Here is a 13,037-nt window from a genome sequence, read left to right on the forward strand (position 1 = left end):
CACCTGGGCCTGAATAGGGCTGTGCCTGCCTTCCACAATGCTGGCTCTACCTCCTCCTGAGCAGCTGATGACCCTGCCCCTCACTCTGAAAGGAAAGGAGAAGCCAGGAAAACAAAGTACTCAGGAAACACCCAGAACTGGTTCAGGCCGGGCTCAGGGCCCACTTGCACAAAGAGAACAAATACTTTTAGGGGTATAAGTAAAGGACCCCTGACAACAGAAAATTAGATCATCCCGGAATCAAGAAGGAACCTCTGCCAAGGAAAAAGCTGACTCTGAAGAAGGAAGACTGTCCTGCTGTTGCTCTGCTGGACTGACCTGCTGTTGCTTTGCTGCCAAGGAGTGGGGAAGGACTTTGCTAGTGTACTGTGTCCCCTGTCTTGAAGGAATCTCCAAGGGCCTGAGAAGAGCTGGCTCCCTGTTCTGAAGTCCCAGGAACAAAAGGACTTTACCCCCAGCTTCCCTGAACTCTGCTGAGAGAGTTCTGTCCTTCCTAGAGTGCTTGATCCAGTTGTGGGGCATCTGGAAGTTGTACCTGTGCTGGGAAGCTTAAAACTAAGCTTGAGAGATTTTTGCTATTGAAAAGTTATCGCATCGCTCGCTGCGGAGCGCATCCCCGACAGTGCGAGGAAATTCCCGCCGCTACGAAGGCCGAGATCGTCGCAGCGCCTGTTGCCGCTGCCAGAGCCGTCGCATCCTTCGTTTGCGGGACGCACCAGACCGGTGCGGGAAAGTCTAACATTGCTGCGAGTGTCGTCGCAGAGCCTGTCGTCGCTGGGTGAGATCGTCGCACCGCTTGCTTGCGGACCGCATCACGTCGCTGCGAGTGTCGTCGCAGAAGCCATCGCGTCGAGGAGCTGCGAGAGAGAAGATCACCGCTGGTCCACGCATCATCGCAAAAAAATCGTGCTTTTGCGAGAACAAACTTCCTACGGAACCTCCGCACCGGAATCCATACAAGTGGCCTTCCTCCCCGTACAGACCGGATTCAGCGCGACACGCCTGCTGCTGCAGCGGGGCAGTCGCATCGCCTCCCCAGGGTCTCAGGAGCAACGCATCACTTGTTTTCCACCACACCAGCTTCTGCTTTTGGAACTTTGTCGCAACTAAAAGGTACTGTGAGTAAACGTGACACAACTGTGACCTTTTCACGCATCTGTGGATTATTTTATTGCAAACCTTAAGAACTCTTTTGAAACCATATTCTTGAACTGTGCATGTTGGATTTTTTTCGTTTTGGTCTTGTGTAGTTTAGATCAAATACCTTTATTTTTCTAAACTGTTGTGGAGTCAGTTTGTGCTGTTTTCACTGTGTTACTGTGAGTGTTGGTACAAATACTTTACACATTGCCTCTGGTTCGCCTAGACTGCTCATGCCAAGCTACCTAGAGGGTGAGCAGGGGTTATCTCACAGGGTTTCCGCCTTACCCTGACTAGAAGCAAGGGTCCCCATTTGGACAGTGGTACCTACCCCTGCCAACTAGAGACCCCCAGTTCTAACATTGTTGGTCAGCGGTGCGGATGGAACTTGTATTTGTACTAGACCCAAAGTAATTGGTGTACATCCCTAGTGAGTGTAGACCACTACGCCACAGCATACTACTGGTTTTTGATTTTTTCTATTTTTGAGTAACTCTTCAAAGCATCATGTCTGCGAAAGGAAAGGCACTCAGTGAGGGGGCAGAAGCAGAATTGGAGTTTGTCATTGGAGATTTGTATTCATCCAAAGTTGAGTAACTTAGGAAATTCTGCCTTGAGTTTGAGTGCCCCATAAAGAGCGCCTACAGAAAGGAGGAGCTGCAGAGAATCTTGAAGGCCCATTGGGAGGCACAAGAGGGAAATGATTATTTCAAGTCACAGATCTGCCAGTGGGCAGAGTAGGCTCAGGAGCTGGCAGCAACCATTCCAGCAGGGGCCTCACCCCAGAAGAGTTACAAGAAAATCAGAGAGTAAGAGAATATGAGTTGGAAGTTCTGAAAATGAAAATGAAGCAATTGGAAATGGATAAAGAGAGAGGAAAGGCGGTGGAGGAGACCAAAAGGGCCCGCGCCTTGGAGGAAAAGAAATTGCTTTTGGCTCATGAGTTGAGCATGAGAGAACTGGATCTTAACGCCAAGGAGGTGGATGCCAGTTCAAATGATGGCAGCGCGCAGCCAGTGCATGGGGGTAAAGTATATATTCCCAAGGACCTGGTGCAGAATTACCATAGGAGTGAGGATATTTATGCCTGGTTCACTTCGTATGAGATTGCATTGAGAATAAATGGCGTGCCTGAACAGCATTGGGGGGCGGGCCTGTGGAAACATTTTGAGGCTTCTGGGAGGAGTGCTCTAGAGCCCTTAGAGATGGCAGGTACCATGACCTACTCCAATATGAAGGAGGTCTTATGTCTCAGGTACGGCCTTACTCCAGAGCAGTATAGACTGCAGTTTAGAAACTCTAAGAAGAGAGAGTCTGAGACTTGGATGGAGTGTATGAATTTGTACTCACGTGCACTGGAAGGTTTGATGAAGGGCAGTAAAGTAACTGATTTTAAGGGGTTGTTGCATTTAATCAGTTGGGAGCACTTGAGTAGTCTTTGAGTTCCAGAGCTGCGCCAGGATCTTTTAGACAGCAAGCTGACAGACCCCATTGAGCTTGCTAAGGAGGCGGACCGCTGGACCAGTACAAGAGTCCACAGAGGAATTGTGGGTACCACAGCCAAAGGTGGGCAGGGTCCCCAGCAGAAGAGTGGGGGGACAAGGGTATCCAAAAGGAATTCTCACAAGGGCCCCAAAATAGTTCCCAGGGTAAGGAATCCCAACCCCCCAAGTCTAGACACCCATGGCCCCCTAAGGGCAGGCGGGACATGAGAGATAACAAAGACAACCGGGCTCCAGCTACCTGCTATCACTGCAATGAGATGTGGGTCACATAGCCCCTAGCTGTCCCAAAAAGAATCCCGCACTCGCTAGTGCCAGCCAGCCAGAAGAAGTCCATGGGTTCCCCACCTGCCCGGCAAGAAAGACTGATTCATTGTCAATATTTTTGTAGTTGTAAAACCTGACAAATTAGGTTTCCATAATCTATATGTAGTACATTGGCATTCAATGGGACACACACATAGATGATACATGTATAATGATCCACTAGACAGTATAAAAAATGGATCTATCCCAAATACAGGGTAGCAACATCATCACATAATCATGAACATAGTTATCCCGGTATTTTCAATACAAGTTTCATCTTGAATAAGACTTTCTCACGGCTGTAATTAAAGATATAAAAATGTCCAAACATATACAGATATTAATAATAAGTCAAATGTAAAAAATGCATATTATTCCTATCTCATGCAGAATGAGGAAAAAATAGGAAATAAATATATTTAGGCACAGTGTGCACCAAGTAACATCCGATACTGTGCTCAAGAGTCCGAACTACCAGAATCAAACAAAGTATACCAAAAGATCATTGATTTGTTTAGTAATAATCACACAGAAGACGTTTTAGCGACAGTGTTCATGAGAGTGGATAATGTGGGGACTTTAAGCTTTCACCCACATTATCCAATCCCATGATCACAGTGACTGTCCGAGATATGCCCCCGAATACCAATGCAGGGAAAATAAAACGAGCTGATTGGCTCATTACACTTTCATTTTCAATGTAATGACGTCAGTGTGCCATTCGTGCCATTTGCTATTACATTGAAAAAGAAGCCTTAGACTGCTGGGGAAGCTCTTCTCAACTCATGAGGCTAAAATAAATAAAAGGTTCGCACTGGAGAGATTTCCTTCCTCAGGTGCATGGACGGCAGAGAGGTATCCTTGGCACACGAGGGCTTGTGCAGAGGACAGTGGTAAGACAACAAATAAGCATTGACTCGTATTTGGAATGCAGTTTATCTTATTTACTGGAGTGGGGCAGGATTATGGCATCCACCAAATTTTGGAAGATGATCTGTCTGCCTACCTTAATGTTTCACTGCTTCATTTAATGCTGAAGAAACCACTACATTTCAAGCCTCAGGTGGCTCTGACATTAGAAACACCTTGCCAGCAGGCCAGCGGCCGGAGAAATCCCAGTTTCTCGGCATTGCATAACTTGGCCTACTTATGGCTGTACTTCCAGTGCTTATATTTAACCTTCCAGGAACTGCCATGCAAGGCCTGGTGGTCCCAGGCAGGAAATTAGAATGATGTTCCAACGCCTTTGATTATGGTCAGAGTTGACATCTCTGCTGTTGCCAGACAACTATGTGAGCATCACTAGAGAGAGGCGTTCGCTCCTCCCACATGTTGGGAGCCAGGACTACACGTTTTGATTGGGCATGGGTTGTGTACTTCCATAAAGAAGGACTTGCTCTCTCCGCAGTACACACATTATATTGGAATTATATTAAAGTGTCTCGGGTATCCACATCAGTTACGTTGGTTGGCTGCAGCACATATGGGAGTCGGACAGTCTTTACCCTACATGAATTTTTAGGTCTGGCCTGACAGTGCAACTGTCACTGGACCTTTTCACCTACACCAATATTATTATTCTACAGTTCGTTACCTCCACACAAATACATACATGCTACTTACATACAAGGCTTTGTTTTACCATACAACACTGCTTTAAAGCTCGACCTATTGGCATTGCCAATGCTTTTTGAATGTTTGTTTTTTATAAGAAAAAGAATGCCATCTGCCATGACTTGTCACCAGGTGCAGATGGGCGTATACTTCTTAGAGGCGGGCCTCTATTTCTGCCACGGTCTAAACGAGGATCACAATTATTTATTTTTTATAAAATGATATTCATATACCAATGTTAATACCACTGACAGATCAGACGCTAAAGTTTATCTGTTTTACAGTACAAATAGTTATTTGCGCTCCATCCTTACATATTTAAAAAATATACACAACACTTTTAATTGGATTGAGACAATGCTCTACGTTGTGGTAATGTTTCTTTTTCATGCAGTAGGTTATGCTTCCAAACCACATTTAAATTTTTTCTCTCTGATGTGGTGCTGTGAGGAAAAAACTCTGCATATATTTTAAATAAATATAGAAAGGGGCTGCTGTGTCACAAACTGTCTGTGCCTGCTGGTGGAGTGCTGAGTACAAGTCTTAGAAATGAAACGTTTCATAGATGAGATTCAAAATTTGTTGAAGATGTCATAAATTATGACAAGCTGTTTGACACTTTTTTAGTTTTTACTGCAATCCGTAAATATAAATGGCATCTGGAACATTAAAGCTGCCAAAATGAACACTGTCTGACACTGTATAGAGACATTATAAGTTTTTTTAAAGAGATGTCTAGAATGAAATGCGAAAACACAATTTTTTGGGTGATGGAAAAGGATGATGCTTTAAAGTCAGCAACATTCTGGCATAGATTCAAATGTAGAAACAGAACGGTGCAAACCTTAATAAAACTTCCAATCTTCAAAAACTGAACGTCACAAGAAATCTGCTAATAAGTATTAATTTGAATACAAAAGTTCTAAAACACAGCTCAAATATTCAAACTCAACTTTACCAAAGACATCCTGGGGAAGTGTTTTAAAAGGTAAGAAAAACAAGATGCCAAAAGGCTCGAGCGAATTGTGGCACCAAATTACCTTACTCAAATGGTAAAAACGTTAAATTGCCCTGACTGCTGAGAATCCTTGCACCATACTCGAAGAAACCACACTTTAAAATGTTTCCTGCATATGGACAGAACAACCCTGAGCATCGAACAGAGTTGGTATGGACCCATGCTCTTTTAAAGCCTATTACATTTATGGCGGGGGATGTGAAGAGGTAGCAGCTATTCCTGGGAAATTATACTAGAATTGAGGGGGTGTTTTCATCCGGTCATAGCAGCATAATGAGGATTTATAGAGTACAAGTGGCAATCCTCTTGTAGAGGTGGTGCAGAATGGGAAACAACCATTACAACGCAGTCATTACAACGCACTACCTTTACAACACAGTCATTACAACATGACTGCATTTACATTGCATGCCATTACAACGCAGGTATTACAACGCATGTCACCATAACGCATGCCATTACAACGCATACCATTACAACGCACCATAAGGTAAGTCATGGAGTTTTTTTTGTTTTAGGATGGGTGTGGGTTTAGCTGTACATGGGAATAGTAATTTTTACCCCTACACTATCCAACATTTACCCTACTGTTGCACTCACTGGAGTGGGAATAGTCATTTTACCCCTACACTATCCAAAACTTACCCCACTGTTACACTAAAGGTTTTATGCGATGTAATGGTATGCGTTGTAATGGTATGTGTTGTAATGGAATGCGTTCTAAAGGTAGTTTCTAAAGATGCGTTGTAATGGCATGCATTGTAAAATCATGCGGTGTAAAGGGAGCTGCAATATAAAAACCACATTGTAAAGGCATGTGTAATTGTTTGCGTTGTAGCTTCGTATTCGTGCAGAACATACAGGACCATCCACATCATTTCATTACATACCATAGAAATCAAGTTCAGGAAGTAATGTAAGAACATCTCATTATTTTGGCCAAGGAAGATGTGCAGAGGGAGTCTACCCTTGACTACAGAGGATGCCACAACATCTGTAAACATGGGCAAGAGGCTACTGACACATATGAATTTACCATGATCATTGAGGACTATTTCTCAACGCTTTTTGCACACCCAAGTAAACCTTAGGTACACTCACGTTTCTATTCTCTGCATAATTTACGTATGTTGTTTGGAACAATTCAAGATTTGCAGATTCTAGGTTTTTTTATAGTTGAAAAATCCGGCTGTGGAAAATCCGCTTGCAAAGGGGATCATTTTGGAGGATAAGTATGATAAAAACATAAAGGTTTAATAAGTTTGTTGGTATTCGAAAATATTCTCAGAGACTTTTCTGTCCACCAAGGTGCATCCACCTGGTCCTGAGCCATCGACTACAAGATGAGACTTTGCCGTGGACGGTGAACAGTCATGATATCGAAAAAAAAATTGCCTGGACAGAATATCGAGTTTTTATAAAGAATGGACAGAATATCGAATTGCAAAAATATAGTGGTGCAAAATATCGAAATTCAGGTAAGAAATATCGATTTCCATAATAGCGAAGTTAGTAATATCGACAGTCATATTATAGTTGTTAAAAATCGTGATTTTTTTATAGTTTTACTTGTTAGTATATGTGTTAAAAGTATGTATTATTTTTGTATGTTTGATTTTGTTTTAAGTAATGAATTTCATGTTCTTTAATTTTTGCGTAATTTAATTCCATGGAGGGCTGTGGGTTTATAGGGAAATAGGTTCAGAAGTAATTTAATTATAGTAAATTACATATTAATTATTAGGAATTATTATATATGTTTTATTTAATTTTGCGTTTTAGTTCTTTAACCGGTCGTGGGTTTATAGGGGAATAGGGTGGGAAGTAATGTTATTTTAAGTAAGTAATTATTGAAATTATTTGTGTGTATTGATAATACATTTACTTTTAATTACTTATTAATTGGTTAAAATGTGATACTTATTAATTTTTGGTATTGCAAATTATTTGGATGTTAATTAATTATTAATAGGTAAATAATCTTTAATAAATAATATGTATTGGTATTTATAAGTAATTCATTATTACATATTTTGTAATTGGTAATTCATTTTAATTAATTTTTTATTGGTATTGATAATTAACTTATTTGTATTTAAATATTAAATCATTACTTTCCCTACTGTTGCACTCACTGGAGTGGGAATAGTAATTGTTACCCCTATGCTATCCAATGCTTTCCCTACTGTTGTACTCACTGGAGTGGGAATAGTAATTGATACCCCTACACTATCCAACGCTTTCCCTATTTTTGCCCTCACTGGAGTGGGAAAAGTAATTTTTACCCCTACGCTATCCAACTTTTCCATACTGTTGCACTCTCAGGAGTGGGAATAGTAATTTTTACCCCTACGCTATCCAACACTTTCCCTACTGTTGCACTCTCTTGAGTGGGAATAGTAATTTTTACCCCTGTGCTATCCAACACTCTCCCTACTTTTGCATTCACTGGAGTGGTAGTAGTAATTGTTACCCCTATGCTATCCAACACTTTCCCTACTGTTGCACTCACTGGAGTGGAAATAGTAAATTTTACCCTTCTGCTATCCTACGCTAAAAATATAGAATGTTTTTAATAATATTAAGTTAATATATATGTATTAAAAAATAAAAAGGCATGTTTATTTATTTTTAACTTACATTAATTATTTATTAATTTTAAGGTTATTTAAGTATTTTTAAGTATGTTTTAGTTAATTACATTTATTATTTCATGAATTTTACATTACTTTAGGACAATTAAAAAATGTGATATTTTAACAAACTATAACATTTATAAAAATATTTTGGATTCGATATTTTTGTTCTTACCTGTTTGTAGATAGGAATTCGATATACTGGCATTCTATATTTTTGCCTCAATATTTTGGCAGGTCGATATTTTACTCCTTCAGTGATCCGCTGTGGACATGTCAGGCATAGGCTGATGTTGTGAATGCAGTGAGAGAACTCCTCTCTTCCTGACACACTCTGGTAATGCGATGTGTCACAGAAAATCGAAGGGAAAAATGAGGAAGTGAGAGAGAGAACACAGGAGCGCTTGCCATAAAATGTTGGTGATGGCAACATTTGGACTGAAATGTAAGTGACAAGCAAGCCAACCATTACCCTTGCATGTGAGCTGAATAAGTGTGAACAAGGCAAGGGGTGCTCCTCAGCTATGGCAGAGGAGCATAGCCCCACTGCTGAAAGGCAGCAGACTGGAGAAATGGCAATAAAACTATTTGATTATCATTTTATTTTTCACTTGCAGTTGTGGAGTCGAGGGCGGGGCTGGCCATATCACAGCATCACACATCAAGGGAGGAGGAGTTGTAGGCATTGAAAGTTAACATGTTGGTTTGGCCGGCAATCTTAGGATGGCCAAACCAGCATGCACAATTTGATTTCTCTAGGTTGTACCCTGTAGATATCAGGAGTGCTCAGGGGCACAGGCTCCCACTCCCTGCTTGAGTGTGACACTGCGCCACTCCGCCCAATCCCAGTGCATCTCTCATGCTGAGAGTAATAGCATGAGAGCAGCGCTGGGAGTGTATGGGGAGTTTAGGAGCCTGTACTCATAAGGGTTGCAGCATCTGGAGCAGAGGAGCACTGCAGCACGGGAGCAGAAGATCAGGCCAGGTGCGGTGAAGGGTAAGTGTACATTTCTTTTTTCATAAATATTTTTTGCCCGCAAGGCCCCCCCCCCACATCGTATTGGCAGAAGACCACAGACTTGCAAACCAGCAAGTTTACACAAATCCTTGGTGATGAGAACAGGAATCAACAGGATACTGGAAATGCCCTCCTGGTCACCCAGGCATTGGAGAGCACAGTGTAACAGTGTAACAACAGATAGTCAAACCCCAGTGCTTAGTTTGAGCTAGTGGTTGCTGGTAGGGCCCAACAGCACTCATTTTTTGGGACAGCTACTTATTTTTCCTCATCAGACATTGACCATGAGCAATAAAGGGGAAAATACACTAAGTGTGAAGAAGTAGGAAGAGAAAGATGGGAAAACATCACAAAGAGAAAAATCAGGATTTCGATCAAATGGCTGGGAGTATCTGCTAGTGGATGGCAGAGCCATGAAGTCGATTCAAGACAACGTAGCCTTGGTATTCTGTGCCCCGACATTTAAAAGCACCTCTGTGGTTTCCTGAGTAGAGCTTTGGGCTCTGGCCGTAATTTTATTATAAATGAAGCACTGTCAAGTCCTAACACAGAGAGGCATATTTATCAAATATTCATGCAATACAACGTAGCATGCCAACTTACTGTACCGCATGTGTCTGGGTGAAAGGGAGAGGGCAGGAATGCACCTCATTTAACAGTATACGCCACATTCCTGATCTATGCTTGCACTGGCATACATACTGCTAACTAGCACTAATGCAGGCACTCTTACACTGTGGTGAAAGGGTACCTGCAATGTAGTTAGGATTATTTTGTGCAGGAAGCTACCTGGAGTAATCACCAAACTCATAAGTAGTGGGGTATCTTCTTCTTCTCCCACATATCTGGATAAAGCACTTGCTCTTTTCTATGTTGATGGCCAGGACAATATGTTATCTTAAAGTGGAAGCTGGAAAAGAAGAGTGAACACCTATCTTAGCGAGCATTGGCTCACTTCATTGCCGTAAAGTATCAGAGTTTTTATGGTAATAGACACTGCTATCTTATGATTAGCATCCACTAAATAATGTCTTCAGTGTGAAAAGGCCTCATTTAGGACTAACAACTCATAACTGTAGATGATGTAGTTTCACTTAAGATTAAATAGATAGGGAGGCCCTGATTAAAAGTGCAGGGCTAAATTAAGAAAATGACCATTTGTGTAATCATTATCAAGCCTTTTGAGTTTTGCCCTGATTAATTCTGTAAAACAAGTTGAATTTAGTGTTTTAAATACTGATTCAGCATACTGTGCCTCATTTTTAATGACACAACTGGTAATTGGCAATAATTATCATGATTGTAATACTTGTAGAAATTTTTGCAAGAAGAATTGCCTTTTCAGTCTGGCACTGCCCCTATTAAACAAAACGTAAACATCAGACTCACTATAAAAGGAACACATTTATCCGGATAAAGGGGCAGTTCTGAAGGTTGGGTACATTTTGAATGAAGAAGTGATAGAAGTTAGCAAAACCCACATACTTTTTGGATGCCCTTCGTTGAGGCAACTTTTATCTTAGAATTACCCATTGCAATATATTTGAAAGCCCACTAAAGAGATTTCTCTTTCTTCATACAGGCATTTTGTCATTTTAGCATGCAAATAATATTTTCTTGAACAGCTGAGGACTTCTTTGACATGCTCCTAATGTTGCTGAAGATTTTCAGAATATATCATCATGAGGTCATTGAGATAGACTAACATGAACATGTTAAACACACCTCCAAAATGTGATTCACAAAATGAGTATCTGCTGCAGCGGCTCCAAGTGGTGCAGAACGCTGCTGCCAGAGCTATCTTCGGCTTGAACAGACGCGCCAGTGCAGCAGGCTTGCTGCAGACTTTGCACTGGCTTCCAATCCGCAAACGGATCGCCTTCAAGGCTCTGACCTTGGCCTATAAGGCCCTCCATGCGGTTGGAGCAAAGTACCTCCAAAAGAGACTCGCATTCTACCATCCGGCCCGTTCTCTGAGATCGGAATCCCTGTTCTTGGCGGTGGTCCCGCGAGTGAAGAGAGCTCGCTTGGGAGGTCGCTCCTTTGCACTACTGGCGCCACAGTTGTGGAACTCTCTGCCACTCACTCTTCGGGGAGCCACCAGCCTACTTGCTTTTAGAAAAGGTCTTAAAACCTGGTTGTTCACCCAGTAGGCTATATTAATTTGGATCTGCCCTTTTATTTTTTGCTCCCTCTCTTTTAATTGTGTTATGTTATTGTGTTGTAGTCCTCCTTACTCAAAGCGCCGGGACACTCTTTTTGAGTAGCCGCGCGCTATACAAAAATAAATATAACATAACATAACATAACACAGAAGCATTACACAAACTGAGGGACATGACAGAATATTCATAATGCCTATACCAAATGTTGAATGTAGTCTTTCTTTGATACCCCTCTCTTATCCTCACTAGGTTGTAGGCTCCTCTTTGATCAAGCTTAAAAAATATCTTGACTCATTTTATTTTATCCTAGAGTACTGAATGAGAGTGAGAGGATAGAGACTGCTGAAGGTTGTAGCATTCAACTCATAGTAATCTATTCATTGGCTGTCCTCCCAATTCAGTTTTGAAATGAGAATTGATATGAACAATGAAAATGGTGCAGCCTTCTGTTAGTGATATTGAATGCCAAATAAAAATATTCCTGGGTGTTTTGGCGTAATACTTTGTCTTCTGTAACAGTCAAAAGGTAGCCTGCCATATGGAACCTTACCACCTGGTACCAGCTCTATAGAGTGATCATATTTATGATGAGGAGGTCAGGTGCTAGTGCCTCTTTTACTTGAAGACATTGGTGAATTTACAATTGGCCTCACACCTCTGTTCTCCTAATATCTATACTTAACTATTACATTCTCGGGCCACAGAAAACTACAATTATTGTCCCTGCGTATGGGTAAACTTCCATCCACCATGGACCAGCCAGCATGGGTCCAGGACGGGCCCAAAGACGGCATACTATGCGGGTGCAGTAAAGAGGACTTTGTCCACCTTGTCTGTATTTGTCCTAACTTATCCCAAGCACGAGTCACTTTCCTTAAAAAAACATGAACACTAGAAGCGTAAGAACATGCAGATCAGCTATCATGGTGACCCTGGACCAAACTGACACTTCGCTGAACTGTCAGCTAATAAAGTTTCACTTAGGTCATGCACAAGCACTAAAAAGTAACCTGGTGACCTGCTCGCAAAAAGCAAATTAGACGGCCAACTGAGAAGTAGACCACACTCCCGAACACAACGTAGAACAACACCAGAACATTGGAAGGTACACTGTACAGGGACTAGTTAATGCTCCAGAATGACTAAACTGTACATCATGCTTGTTAATATGGTTTATTCTTTTAGGAAACAAAAAAGAAATTAAGGGTAATAATAACTTTTTTTAATCATAGTTTCTGTTTTAGTAAATGCATTGTTATGTTTTTAATTAACTGAAACAATAAACTTTTTGATTGATTGATTGTTCTCCTAATATCAAAGACTCCTTCTGGATGACTGGTCTTTGGATCATAAAGGTCTTCCTCTCCTGGGTATGGAGATTTTGTGGAGTGGGAACAGATTTCTTAAAACAGTAACTGGAGCAGAAAGAAAGGGAGGAGTCTACCACTCAATTACTGGACTATGACTCCTCAACCAGGTACAATGTTGGTTAAGTTTTGAAAGCCTACAATAATGAAATAAATGTTTTCCACATGGCCACAGAACATATTATAGATAGTGATGTTTCTCCTTCTTTTACTGCTCCTGGTGTGAAGTGCCATCAATGCCCTTTATATTTCAGGTTCAACCTTTTTA

The sequence above is a fragment of the Lissotriton helveticus genome, chromosome 2_1 (genome assembly GCF_964261635.1).
Source record: "Lissotriton helveticus chromosome 2_1, aLisHel1.1, whole genome shotgun sequence".
Taxonomy (NCBI): Eukaryota; Metazoa; Chordata; class Amphibia; order Caudata; family Salamandridae; genus Lissotriton; species Lissotriton helveticus.